Source organism: Chelonia mydas, chromosome 10 (assembly GCF_015237465.2).
Source record: "Chelonia mydas isolate rCheMyd1 chromosome 10, rCheMyd1.pri.v2, whole genome shotgun sequence".
Taxonomy (NCBI): domain Eukaryota; kingdom Metazoa; phylum Chordata; order Testudines; family Cheloniidae; genus Chelonia; species Chelonia mydas.
Window position 1 is genome coordinate 18,746,459 of NC_051250.2, and position 12,548 is coordinate 18,759,006.

At 39.9% G+C, this 12,548-nt stretch overlaps 1 protein-coding gene across 1 annotated transcript in view; it reads right to left on the minus strand.

Annotated features, from left to right (window-relative positions):
* Positions 1-12,548, minus strand: part of XYLT1 (xylosyltransferase 1) — a 310,150-nt gene that overhangs the window by 229,468 nt on the left and 68,134 nt on the right. The window lies entirely within an intron of this gene.

A 12,548-nucleotide genomic window follows, 5' to 3' on the forward strand; every position in this document is an offset into this window, starting at 1 on the left:
GTGACACAGTCTATACCATTATGTTCACCACTTTTACAAGACTATAATAAATTTTGTACAGAGTATTCCTTGTGAGGTATCACTTGAAAACTGATAATCTGCTGAACATTATTGTCCTGGTAAATTATATATACATGTATAAAATCTCATGTATAAAATGTTCTACTGTATAACATGTTCCAAGTTTAGAAAAGCAGGCACAAACCAATCTTTTAGAGACTAAAGAAACTCTGGCACCCCAGCCAGATATCAGCATAATCAAATGGATTATGATGGGTTATCATCAAGTTTAGCCACCATTCTTTGGCAGGAAGAAGGGTGCAAGCAAGAACTTTACGTATTAGCAATGGAAAACAGCTGCAGTGTAAACAGACTGGCTGTTGCCTGAACCCCAGCTGGAGATAATCCTCAAAGAGTGGAGAATGGCATGACAAGAGGACACGCACACATAACCTCACCTCTCTCTTCGCATCTCATAGACTCATAGCTATTAAGGCCAGAAGGGACCATTATGATCATCTAGTCTGACCTCCTGCACAATGCAGGCCACAGAATCTCACCCACCCACTCCTGCAATAAACCTCTCACCTATGTCTTAGCTATTTAAGTCCTCAAATCATGGTTTAAAAAGACTTCAAGGTGCAGAGAATCCTCCAGCAAGTGACCCAGCCCCATGCTACAGAGGAAGATGAAAAACCCCCAGGGCCTCTTCCAATCTGCCCTGGAGGAAAATTCCTTCCCGACCCCAAATACGGCGATCAGCTGAAACCCTGAGATGTGGGCAAGATTCACCAGCCAGATACCCAGGAAAGAATTCTCTGTAGTAACTCAGATCCCACCCCATCTAACATCCCATCACAGGCCATTAGGTCTATTTACCATGAATAAAGATCAATTAATTGCCAAAATCATGTTATCCCATCATACTATCTCCTCCATAAACTTATCAAGTTTAATCTTGAAGCCAGATAGGTCTTTTGCCCCCACTGCTTCCCTTGGAAGACTATTCCAAAACTTCACTCCTCTGATGGTTAGAAACCTTCATCTAATTTCAAGTCTAAACTTCCCAATGACCAGTTTATATCCATTTGTTCTTGTGTCCACATTGGTACTGAGCTTAAATAATTCCTCTCCCTCTCCAGTATTTATTCCTCTGATATATTTATAGAGAGCAATCATATCTCCCCTCAACCTTCTTTTGGTTAGGCTAAACAAGCCAAGCTCCTGGAGTCTCCTTTCATAAGACAGGTTATCCATTCCTCGGATCTTCCCAGTAGCCCTTCTCTGTACGTGTTCAAGTTTGAATTCATCCTTCTTAAACATGGGAGACCAGAACTGCACACAGTATTCCAGGTGAGGTCTTACCAGTGCCTTGTATAACGGTACTAACACTTCCTTGTCTCTACTGGAAATACCTTGCCTGATGCATCCCAAGACCGCATTAGCTTTTTTCACGGCCATGTCACATTGGCGGCTCATAGTCATCCTATGATCAACCAATATTCCAAGGTCCTTCTCCTCCATTACTTCTAATTGATGCATCCCCAGTTTATAACTAAAATTCTCGTTATTAATCCCTAAATGCATGACCTTACACTTCTCACTATTAAATTTCATCCTATTACTATTACTCCAGTTTACAAGGTCATCCAGATCCTCCTGTACGATATCCCAGTCCTTCTCTAAATTGACAATACCTCCACTCATGGCAGCTACAAAACTCTTGAAAGACAAAGGAAGCATCATTGAACTGGTGTAGAGGTGCTGGCTGGAAGGCTTTTCGGACAGTATAGACTGCTATAAGCATATAGTGAGATAAAACCTTTGCTTTGAATCCATTTAGCTTGCTAAATTAGGTATTCGTTTGCGATTTATCTTTTTATTTTCTTTGTAACCAATTCTGACTTTGACTCATTACTTGTAGTCACTTAAAATCTATCTTTCTGTAGTTAATAAATTTGTTTTATTACTTTATCTAAACCAGTGTGTTTGGACTGAAGTGTTTGGAAATCACCACTTGAGATAACAGGGTCTGTGCATATCATTTTCCTTTGAGGAAAGGATGGACTTTCTATGAGTTTTTATTGTCCAGTAGAGTGCTGGGCAGTACAAGATACACATTTCTGGAGGGAGTAGGCTGGGACTGGGGATTTCTTGGTGTCACTCTGCAATACAATTCACGAGTGGCTGGCAGAGCATTCATGTAACAAAGCTGTGAGTTATTTTGCTGGAGGCTGTGCGTGAGCAGCATCAGGAGTGGTGGCTCTTATAGCAAAGCAATGTAAAAGGCATCCCAGGCTGGACAGCAAAGGGGACACAGCTGTTCAGTAGCATCCCTGGAGAATGTCACAGAAATAGACATTAGTCTTCAGAATACTGAGAAGATGGGACTTTTTTGAGCTGTTATTGACTAGGCAAGATGACACCAAAGAAACAAGTGTTTACTCTAGCCCAGGCTTCTCAAATGTTCTCTTCTTAAGATAGAGTTCCTTTCATATACACCTCTCTTCCACTTCCATACAAAGCATTTGCCAGCCACAATATTTGGTTGCATGGGATAAAAGTAATATTAGAAGAATATTAGGGAGACCACATAGGTTTCAGAATAGACTCAGGGTCATATGAGGCACTCATATCATTGATCTCCTATTTTGGTTTTCATATTTTTCCTGCTCTGTTCTATTTTTACATTGCAATACAACTGATCTGTGCAGCTTTAAAATTTTTGAGCTCTTTCAGAAAGTTAACTGGAGACTTTGGCAATGTGTAGAGCTGGTTGGAGAACTGAATATATTTGTGATTATTCCCATTTTTCATCAAAATTTCATTCTGATGATCCAACTAGCTTTAATAATGTGTCATTAGATTTAAGTAAACAATTCTATCTTTGAAGTGTATATCTTCTTTTGTGCACAAAGTAAGAACCCTTATTGCAACTTGGCTAGGGGTCCAAAGCTCATTAAAGTACTCCTAAATACTAAAGCATAAAAACTGTCCATGTGGCCAGTTAATGAACATGTCCTCAAAAAAAGATAATATCCTTGCAAGAAGCTACATCAGGAGTAGGCTTTGCAGAATTAAATGTGGGTTTTTTATATAATTTTGGTAGATAGTATTTATGTTGATTTTTAAGCATTTGCTTTGATTATTATCAATTTAAATGTTCACAGTTGAGCAAAATTATGGGGTAAGCATTTTATCCACTTATTTTGAAGCATTTTCTCCAAAATTTTATATTTTCATAGTTGTGAAAAATTATGGGGAGATCATGAAATAACAATTAGAGTAGGTTTTGAAATTCAAAAATTTAAAACTTTATAGCTGTTAAAACACAAATTGTCAACACCACGTCAAAGTATACAAAGTAAATATCTCTAAATCAAACTAAGTTCTCTCCTTACTTTGCCTATTTGTTAATTTCAATCATCATCATTGGAAATTTTTCTTCGTTGGTTTCTGTATGTGCAGCGAAAAATAGGTTTACCAATATTTACTGATTTTTTTAAAAAACCTAATCCTTTCAAACCTAATCATTAGTGTTCTGGGACTAGCTCTCAAACAAAATATTTAAAGAATCATCTTTTAAAGTACACAGGTACACTTTTAAAGCTTCAGTCCTGCTGGCCCAAGCTATTACTGCGGGAGTCTCACTTTCTATAGCATCCTGTTTAACTGGAAAAGCTAACGAAGTGGAACCAGGTCAATGATGCTTTCTCTTTAATCCATCACGTCTGTCAAAATTAGACAACTTCAGTTGAGAGTAGGGTAAATTCTGGCCTGTCAGATTATAAAGCCCCTGGGAATAAGAGTTTTAAAATCCCAGGATACTTCAGCTAGATGTGATTCTGTTTTGTTCCTGCAGAGCCACAATGTGTAACAATTAGCTAGCTTCCTTCCTTTCCCTTTAAAGACTACACCAAATGCAGTTAACATTTGCATAGTTTTTGGTTTAATACATTTTTTATAACTGTACTAAAGCCCAGAATGAAGACTACCAGTCAAATACAGAGATGCCTTTTAGATAACTGCCAGTCTTTTCCCCCCAAGCCATAAATAAGTTATGTGAAATCTGCCAGCAGTTTATGCACAGCTGAGAAGTACCAAAGTCTTACCTCTAATCCAACATCTAGTGATTTTATCAACATATTCAAACACTGGAGTACAGCTACTGCTCACACATGGATGTTATCTGACCACAGATCAAATAATACTAAGAGTTGTAGGATGTGCAGAAACATGGATGTATCCATGAATGATTTCACTCAGCTAAACTAGAAAAGGATCTTATTTAGTGAAAAAAGCTCTTGTGAAGATTGGCTCCCCTATTTTCTCAAAAGGAAATGATCCAGGTACAGACACTGAATACATGCATTTATCATGCTCATCTGTTACGGACTCAGGAGATTAAATTCCTTGTGTGACTGGATTCTAAGGAAGTGATCCCAGCAAAGAAAACAAGCTCAGACACTATAAAGTACCTCTCCTCTCTCAAGTGAAGGGATCAATTGTTAATTTGGTTAGAATGGGTCTCGATTGTTCTGAATTTTTCTCCCCTGTGAGATCTACTCCAAATCAGAGACACCAACAATATTGAATACTGTGTATGTGTGTGTGAGAGAGAATCCAAAAATAACTTTCTAAGGTAGTAACAGCAAATTATTACTTTTCCAATATAATGGCCCAGCTGTACAGATTTCCCTTGGGGATATCATCTGGATTTTCTTAGTCACTGCCAGCTACATTGCAGACAATAGCTTTTTCAAAATGCGTTGTTGGTTCTTCAGTTAGAACCACAGCATCCTGAAAGGGTCCAGGGAATTCTTAGAATAAAAGCCCAACAACTACTGAAAAGAAAGTATTAACCTCATAGATCAGGGCTGGGCAAACTACGGCCTGGGGGCTGCATCCGGCCCTCCAGACATTTTAATCCAGCCCTCGAGCTCCCACCAGGGACGAGGGTCCAGGGCTTGCCTCATTCCACGAGGCTCCCGGAAGCTGTGGCATGTCCCCACTCCGGCTCCTATGCGTAGGGGCAGCCAAGGGGCTCCACACACTGCCACCACCCCCGCAGCTCCCATTGGCCAGGAACCGCAGCCAATGGGAGATGCAGGGGCGGTGCCTGCGGACAGGGCAACACACAGAGCCGCCTGGCTGCGCTTCTGCATAGGAGCTGGACAGGGGACATGCCGCTGCTTCTGGGAGCTGCTTGAGGTAAGTGCTGCCCGGAGCTTCCACCCCGACCCCTTCCTGCACCCCCAGCCCCTCATCCCCAGCCCCACCTCAGAGCCTGCATCCCCATCTGGAGCCCTATCCCCACCTCCCCCGCAACCCCAACCCCCTGCCCAAGCTTGGAGCCCCCTCCCGCACCCTGAACTCCTCATTTCTGGCCCCACCCCAGAGCCCGCACCCTAGCCCCAAATTTTGTGAGCATTGTGTGCTTCATTTAAGAAGATCATTTATATTGCTTAGTGCTTGGTTCACTTTCAGTTTTGTGTTGTTTTGCTTTAGTTTCTCTATTGATTGAAAATTCCAGAGCTGGATCTTTGGGTCCCAAAAAGCTCAGCACCTTGAGCACACCCTTATATGAGAAATGTAAAAGTAGAAACTTAGCTTTCATTTAAAGGGGGCAAAAATATTTAGAATAAAAAGAAGTTTCTTGTCCTTTTCCTTGCAATGGTATCTTTAAGATGTGAATCAATTGCCAGAGTTTAACAAAAAAGACCACTGGGTTCCACTTCCATAGATACACACACACTTACTTTTCATTCAAAGTGAGTTAGTTAATTTTAGAGTATTTCCCAAAGACAGCCTTCCCTAAAATGCTCAGGTAGGTTCGGTGAATGCAAAGGTCAACTTGAGTTAATTTGGGAATACAATATTGTCTGGTTAGGCACACTGAGTATCCTAAAGGATGCTGGCAGTTTAATTGCCAGTGTTTGCAGGGGACTTGTCTTAAGTATTTTAAAATCTTTGTATGTTTTCAATGTGCCTAGCTGCCACGATGCAAGATATATAAAATAAATATTATTTGAGATTAAACAAGTTTCAAACAGATCCTGTTACCACAGAGCTTACTGCATAACCACCTTGAGGACATGCTAGAGAGTTTCAGCTCTGAGGATAGTATTTGCTAGTTGCCCTGCCCACTAGAACTGAATGATCATGGAAACAAAACATGAACATTTTTAAACAGTGATAACTGGAAGAAAAAAAATAATTGTTAGCTGGCTCATAAACCTCAATATGCCCTCACTGTGCCAACCCTGCTGATCTGATTTGCACCTCCTGCAACACAGCAGGTCACTTCCAGTAGGTACCAGGTACATGTTTTGGAGGGAGAAAATTCCTGGAACAGCCAAATCCTTCCTCATACAGCTGAATTCATACACATTTCAAAAATGTATCTGTTTAAAAATACATTCAGTGCTTATCACCAGAGCATCTAGCACCCAACAGAAACTAAAATCAAACAATTGCGCAGGTATGCAGGCAACCAAACTGCTTTGGTACCCTAGCAAACTATTAGCACTCAGCTTGACAGCTGGATCCATCTACTAGAAAAATCCCTCAGCACTTGCCTTCTAAATCCAGAGCCAACTGACTTACATGGGCCTGTACGAGATAAGGGCTGTAGATGGGAAAAGGCCTGCTCAAATGGACCACAAACCCTGCCCTGAAGGCTACCAGGAATGAACACAGAAGGCTTCATAGTTCAGCTGCTCTCCTCCTATACACGACCAACTCCTCTTCACTGAAACAGTCTAGTACCCAGGTCGGCAATTGGTCTAACAATACTGAGATCTGTAAGAGAAACCCCGTTTCGTCTCTCAGGGCCCTATCCTGCTTCCACTTTACACCGAAGTAAGTTTGACTTTAGCAAACTTTTACACTGGTGCACATGGGGCAGGGAGGAGAATTTGGTCCATATTCTGCTTGATTTGGTTATTGAAAGCAACTTGCTCATGAAAAACAAAGGAAACACAAAAAGAGAGAGACAGAGAGAGATCTGTTCAGCGAGGACAACGTCAGCAGCAAGAACAACACTAATCAGTCCACAGCCTCACATGTGAAACATCCGTCTTGCCCACGTAGCCATTTACTTCAATCTGTGAACACTTACTCTCCTTTTCTTACATCGTTGTGACAACACAATGCTGCTTTCCCACTTTTTGTGTACTGGATTTAAAACTGGACACTCCCGCTTTTGCTTTTAAGAATGTCTCTGGACACCCAAAAGATGAATACAACTGTTTGCAGCTGAAAGTCTTGGGAAAGAGCATTACAGTAAATGCTACAACACAAAGTTGTTTTATCCCACACCACAATTACATAGGCCACATTCACAGATGTCTCAGGCAATATGTGAAAATTGGAACAAACAAATTGGATAGGATAGCAGCAAAACATTACCATCTGGGGGAAAAAACCTTCACTTCCGGTATGATCAAGTTCACACACATCAAGGGAGCAGTAATTTAACTGAGATAACTGGCTCACTGAATGATTTGCCTATTATTAGAAGTCTGTCAAGGACTATGAAATATGAACCAATTCTGAACTGTTAAAGTAGGTTACATGTACCCCCACCGACTTCCACTGGTCCCTGGTATAACTAAAGTAATGACTCTGTAAACTGAATTGCGTAAGTTTATAGAGCCTTTGAAGACAATACTGCGTAGGCTTCCATATTGTTTTGAGACCTTGAAAAGACATACAACGTGTTTGGTCCACAAACAGAATTCTGTATTACCTAATGCCCGCGCCCTTCCCCCCACTTGTTCAGACCTCTGATTTTTCTGCTTTGCTTCATGTACTGCAGATAGACAGCATCATTACCACTGCTAGTTGTATCACTCTTTGTGGAAAGGAAAGTTGATAAACTGCATAAAGTCACTCCCTACATGAACACTGTCACATGGAAGGACCCCTCTGTTCAAAGGGCAACTACTTATTTACTTTGACTCTTGAATCTCTGCTGTGGTTCTGCTCTGTTTAACAAAGAATATTTTAATAAACTCTGAAAGAACTTTGTGGTTCTAACCCATTTCATGCAAATCCAGAAAGAGCATATATAAACATTTTGATGCCTTTTGCACATTGTGTGTTCTTTTCCTTGCTAGGGTCTCACCATTATCACCCTGATGTGATAAAAAAAAAAAAACTGTTAGTTAAACGTGCTGTAAGGTAACTGGATGCCAGGCAGTAGGACTCAAAATAGGTAAATGCAATGTGTGAATTGGCTGCCAGAAGACTGGAAACCCTGGTGAGGCTTGAAGTCTGGCCAGTTCCTCACAGAACTGCTGACTCAAACAGTGATGGAATAAAGTTTCCACGGATTCAGCACAGGGAACAAAATGGAACCCCCTAACACTGAATTATACAGTAAAGACCTCTTTGCTCAAGGAATGGCCATGGACCTGATCCAGTTCCCACTGAAGTCAATGGCAAAACTCACTGATCTTATGAAGGTTTAAGAAGAACAGGACAGGCCCTACACTTGTTGGAGGAAAGACTGAAATAAAAACAGAACACTTCTAAATAAGTTTTTCTTTCATCTGCCTCTGCTGAGCTAATACCGGTTGCCTTTTCTGGTGCCTAGAAGCTATGATGATTGGTGCCATATATAGGAACAGGGTTCGATCTTCAGCTGTTATAAACTGGCAAGTTCCACTGATAATTTCAACCAGTGGAGGATTTGGTTCACAATAATTAGGCAATAGAAGTAGATAAATCAGTCAGGCAAACATACATTAGTCAACAGAAATTACAACAGGCATGCAATTTAAAAGAATGCTTTTACAATTTGGCCTTAAGTTTAGATTTTGTGAAATTAAGCTTTTACATTACAAAAGAATAATGGATACTTAAACACATATTCTAAGGTAACTGTTGCATTTAAACAAATAAACCTGTGGTGTGTGCAACCCACACACTGCAGGACTGAGAATCTAATTTGTGAAATTTACAACAAACAAGTAACTTCACTGATTTTCACTAAGTTGAAAAAAATTAGAAAGTAAACAATCAGTACGTATGAAAAGCATAGTTCATTTAAAAAATTCTTTCCATCTTAATAATGCAAAGTGTTTAAAATAACATCGCTAAATGAATGTGTGTGTCTGTGGTTGGAAAATTTCTGCCTTTTTCTCTCTACATAACAATACTGGAAAAGAAATGTTGCAAAATATTTTGCAATGAATGTTTCCTATAATCCAACCAGCTCTCTCGTTTACAAGATATAAAGACTAGTTCTTCACTTCCTTGCACCTCTACAAAGGTACAAAGTCTTTGCCCTAGTGTTAATGACTGCATAAAGTGAAAGAGAATATAAAAATCAGGTCCATAATTCTTAAGTTCATCATATCTCGGACTATTACTGTCAAAATGCAATCACACAGTTTTCACTATTCAAGTTACATTTAATTTTTTATGATCACCTCCTCCTTTCCACTTAAACTATATAGACACATGATCTCATAATGCTCTTTTAAATGTCACATTACGGCTTCTAATTCATAACAGTGGTCATTCTAAATAGGGTTCAGAAATAATGGCAAAGTGGCGTATTTGCCTGGCTGCTACTTGGGTTGCACCTCTTCTTCAGATAAATAGTGATATTCACCATACAGGGCTGTAAATCTGGCACCTTACACCGGGCCAGTCTGTCACTAAATTGACTTTCAATTGGACATTAAATAAATAATAGCAGAAAGACAGAAAATAAGCAGAGCAAGAATAGAAAATTTCCCTTCACTTTATGGACTGAAGCACTCCTTGAATTTGCCGTTTGTGGTGAAGGTACTACAAATACTCTTGGCAGCAACAGCACACTTCCTGTCTAGTGCACAAAACTCAGCGTGCTGCAAGCTTATTGTATAGTCATTTGTGTGCCTGTCAAATAGGAAGTTATCACATCATTGTGCCAAAATGAAACAGCCAAGAGTTAACCACTCTGCTCCGCTGCTAAGAATGTTCCATTTAATCTAAACAAAGAGGCCTCATTCCTATTGCAGTCAGGAAGAGTAAAATAAAAGCATTTCAGAATATAGCATCCTGTAACATTATTGTGAAGCAGACATTGATGGAAAAGCACATTTATTATATAATAATGAACTCCTTTCATTAACACTTAGCACATTTTTGCCCTTACTGTACTTCAATTGTTTTTGTTTCTGAGAGGTGAGAATTTGGTGTCAGGAGGGCTAAGCTCTCTGAACCCATTGCCAAGGTTATGAGAGATTTCTAGAAACTTCAGAAACAGACTCCAATGAGAGACTGATGAATTGGAATTAATTTGCAAACTGGATACAATTAACTTAGGCTTCAAATAGAGACTGGGAGTGGATGGGTCAATACACACAGTAAAACTATCCCCCCCCCCCCCCCCCCCCCCCCGCGTTCCTCAGACATTCTTGTCAACTGCTGGAAATGGCCCACCTTGATTATCACTACAAAAGGTTTCTCCCCACCCCCGCCCCTCCATTCTCCTGCTGGTAATAGCTCACCTTACCTGATCACTCTTGTTACAGTCTGTTTGGTAACACCCATTGTTTCATGTTCGCTGTGTATATAAAATCTCCCCACTGTATTTTCCACTGCATGCATCCGATGAATTGAGCTGTAGCTCACGAAAGCTTATGCTCAAATGAATTTGTTAGTCTCTAAGGTGCTACAAGTACTCCTTTTCTTTTTGCTAGACTAGAGCAACAGCCATGCTGGTAATAACAGAACATGTGTGACAAGCCATCCTCCAGTTTGTGCTCTCTGGATAGCTTTACATGCACAATTGTTTTAGAAAATCAGCTGCCTGATAAGAGGGAAAAAAAGCAAATGCTTAGCACAGAGATTTAATGATGGCATTTTAAAAAGAAAGTTGAAAGTGAACATCATATTAGTAATTGACTAACGTTTTTTCTCCATTTATTTCAAGGTGACTCTCACAGTGCTCTTTGTGAAGTAGGTGTTATGACAGCTGATTCACAAACAGGTAAAACTGAGGCCGGGGATCGGGGGGGGGCGGGGAGAGGTGAGTTGTGGAAGGCTCAGGAATAGATGCAGATTTGTTTATTTGCTTCAATGTATAGAATATCTATTCATAGGTCTAGCAGTCTGATTTCCACAAGTGCTGAGCACCCACAACAACCTCAAAATGTCAGTGGGAGCCACTGTTGCCCATCAACTCTGAAAATCAAGCTGTAAGTGCACTGGCCCAGAGTTTAAGGCCAAGTTTACTAAACTGTTCATTAATTCAAACTTGCCTCACTTTGGCTAACTTGAAACATTTATAGCTTGATTCTTCAGAGTCACTGAGCACCAGCAGTTCCTATTGACTCCAGCTGGAGTTGGGATTGCTCTGCACTTCTTGAAATAAGGCTCAAAAATGACTCACTTTGGACATGCAAAAACAAACAAACAAGACACTCAAACTCAAGGACCCTTTTGGAAACTTTGGCTGAAGTTATTTGTGTTACATAACAAATAAGAGACTGAAGCCCAGATCCAGCAAATTGTTCCACACAAGCACAATAGCACGCAATGACTTGGAGAATCAAAACATATATTAGGAAGAGAAACCAACACCGCTCATTTTGAATTGCCCTGCCCTAAACAGTAAGCAACACAATCTCCTCATATCATCACATCATATTAGTACATCTAATTCTTTTACAAAGCAGCCACTGCAGTCACAATACATGAAAATGAGTTGGCTACTAATTTTTAGTAAAGGTAAATAAAACTGTTGACCATACAAATTATTTTCATACACTGTGATAGAAACTCCATCAAACAAAGATAAGAGAACAAAGCAGAGCTGAAACAGTTTAAGTTATAGCTTATGGTAAATATAACAAATTATATACACACACACACACACGTGCGCACGCGCGCAGACACACCATTGTTATTACAAAATATATCAGTATAAATGACTTGTTTGTTTGTACCCCCAGCAAAACTTGATGTGACATATGGTTCTTATGATACCAGTTTATAGGTTATCACTCCAATAAAGTAAACAGTAAAAAAAGAATTGCCATGAGACAATAACTTCCCCTCACCCACCAAAGAACAGCATGACTTACCACAAGCTGCATTTCCTCTTTGGAATGGGTGCTCCAGAAGTGCCACACTGTATGTTGCCACCATACCTCAGTTCAAGTTTCATTAGCTTATTTAACACACCTGTTTTATTTGATTATCACCAGCAGTTAATGAAAACCCTCTGTATCAGACAGAAATGTTTTTTCTTCCTGATCACTGGACCAAGACCAATGCTAGTTTCAGGTCATGAAATAACTGACATTACTTGAGTTAAATCTTGCTCTGCTTGTGTGTGTTCCACTTAAATTCCACAAAGTTTTAGCTGCTTGCGAGAGTATCTTGAGAAATGTTAGAACAGCAACCAGTGACTTAAACAATAATCACCTCTCAATTTTCAGACTGCCATTTTACAAATGGTAGAAATAATTGTTGGAATTTGAGTGAGAACTAAACAAATAAAAAGATCATCTGAATGGCATGAGGTTAATATCTGATATTTGAGGGCA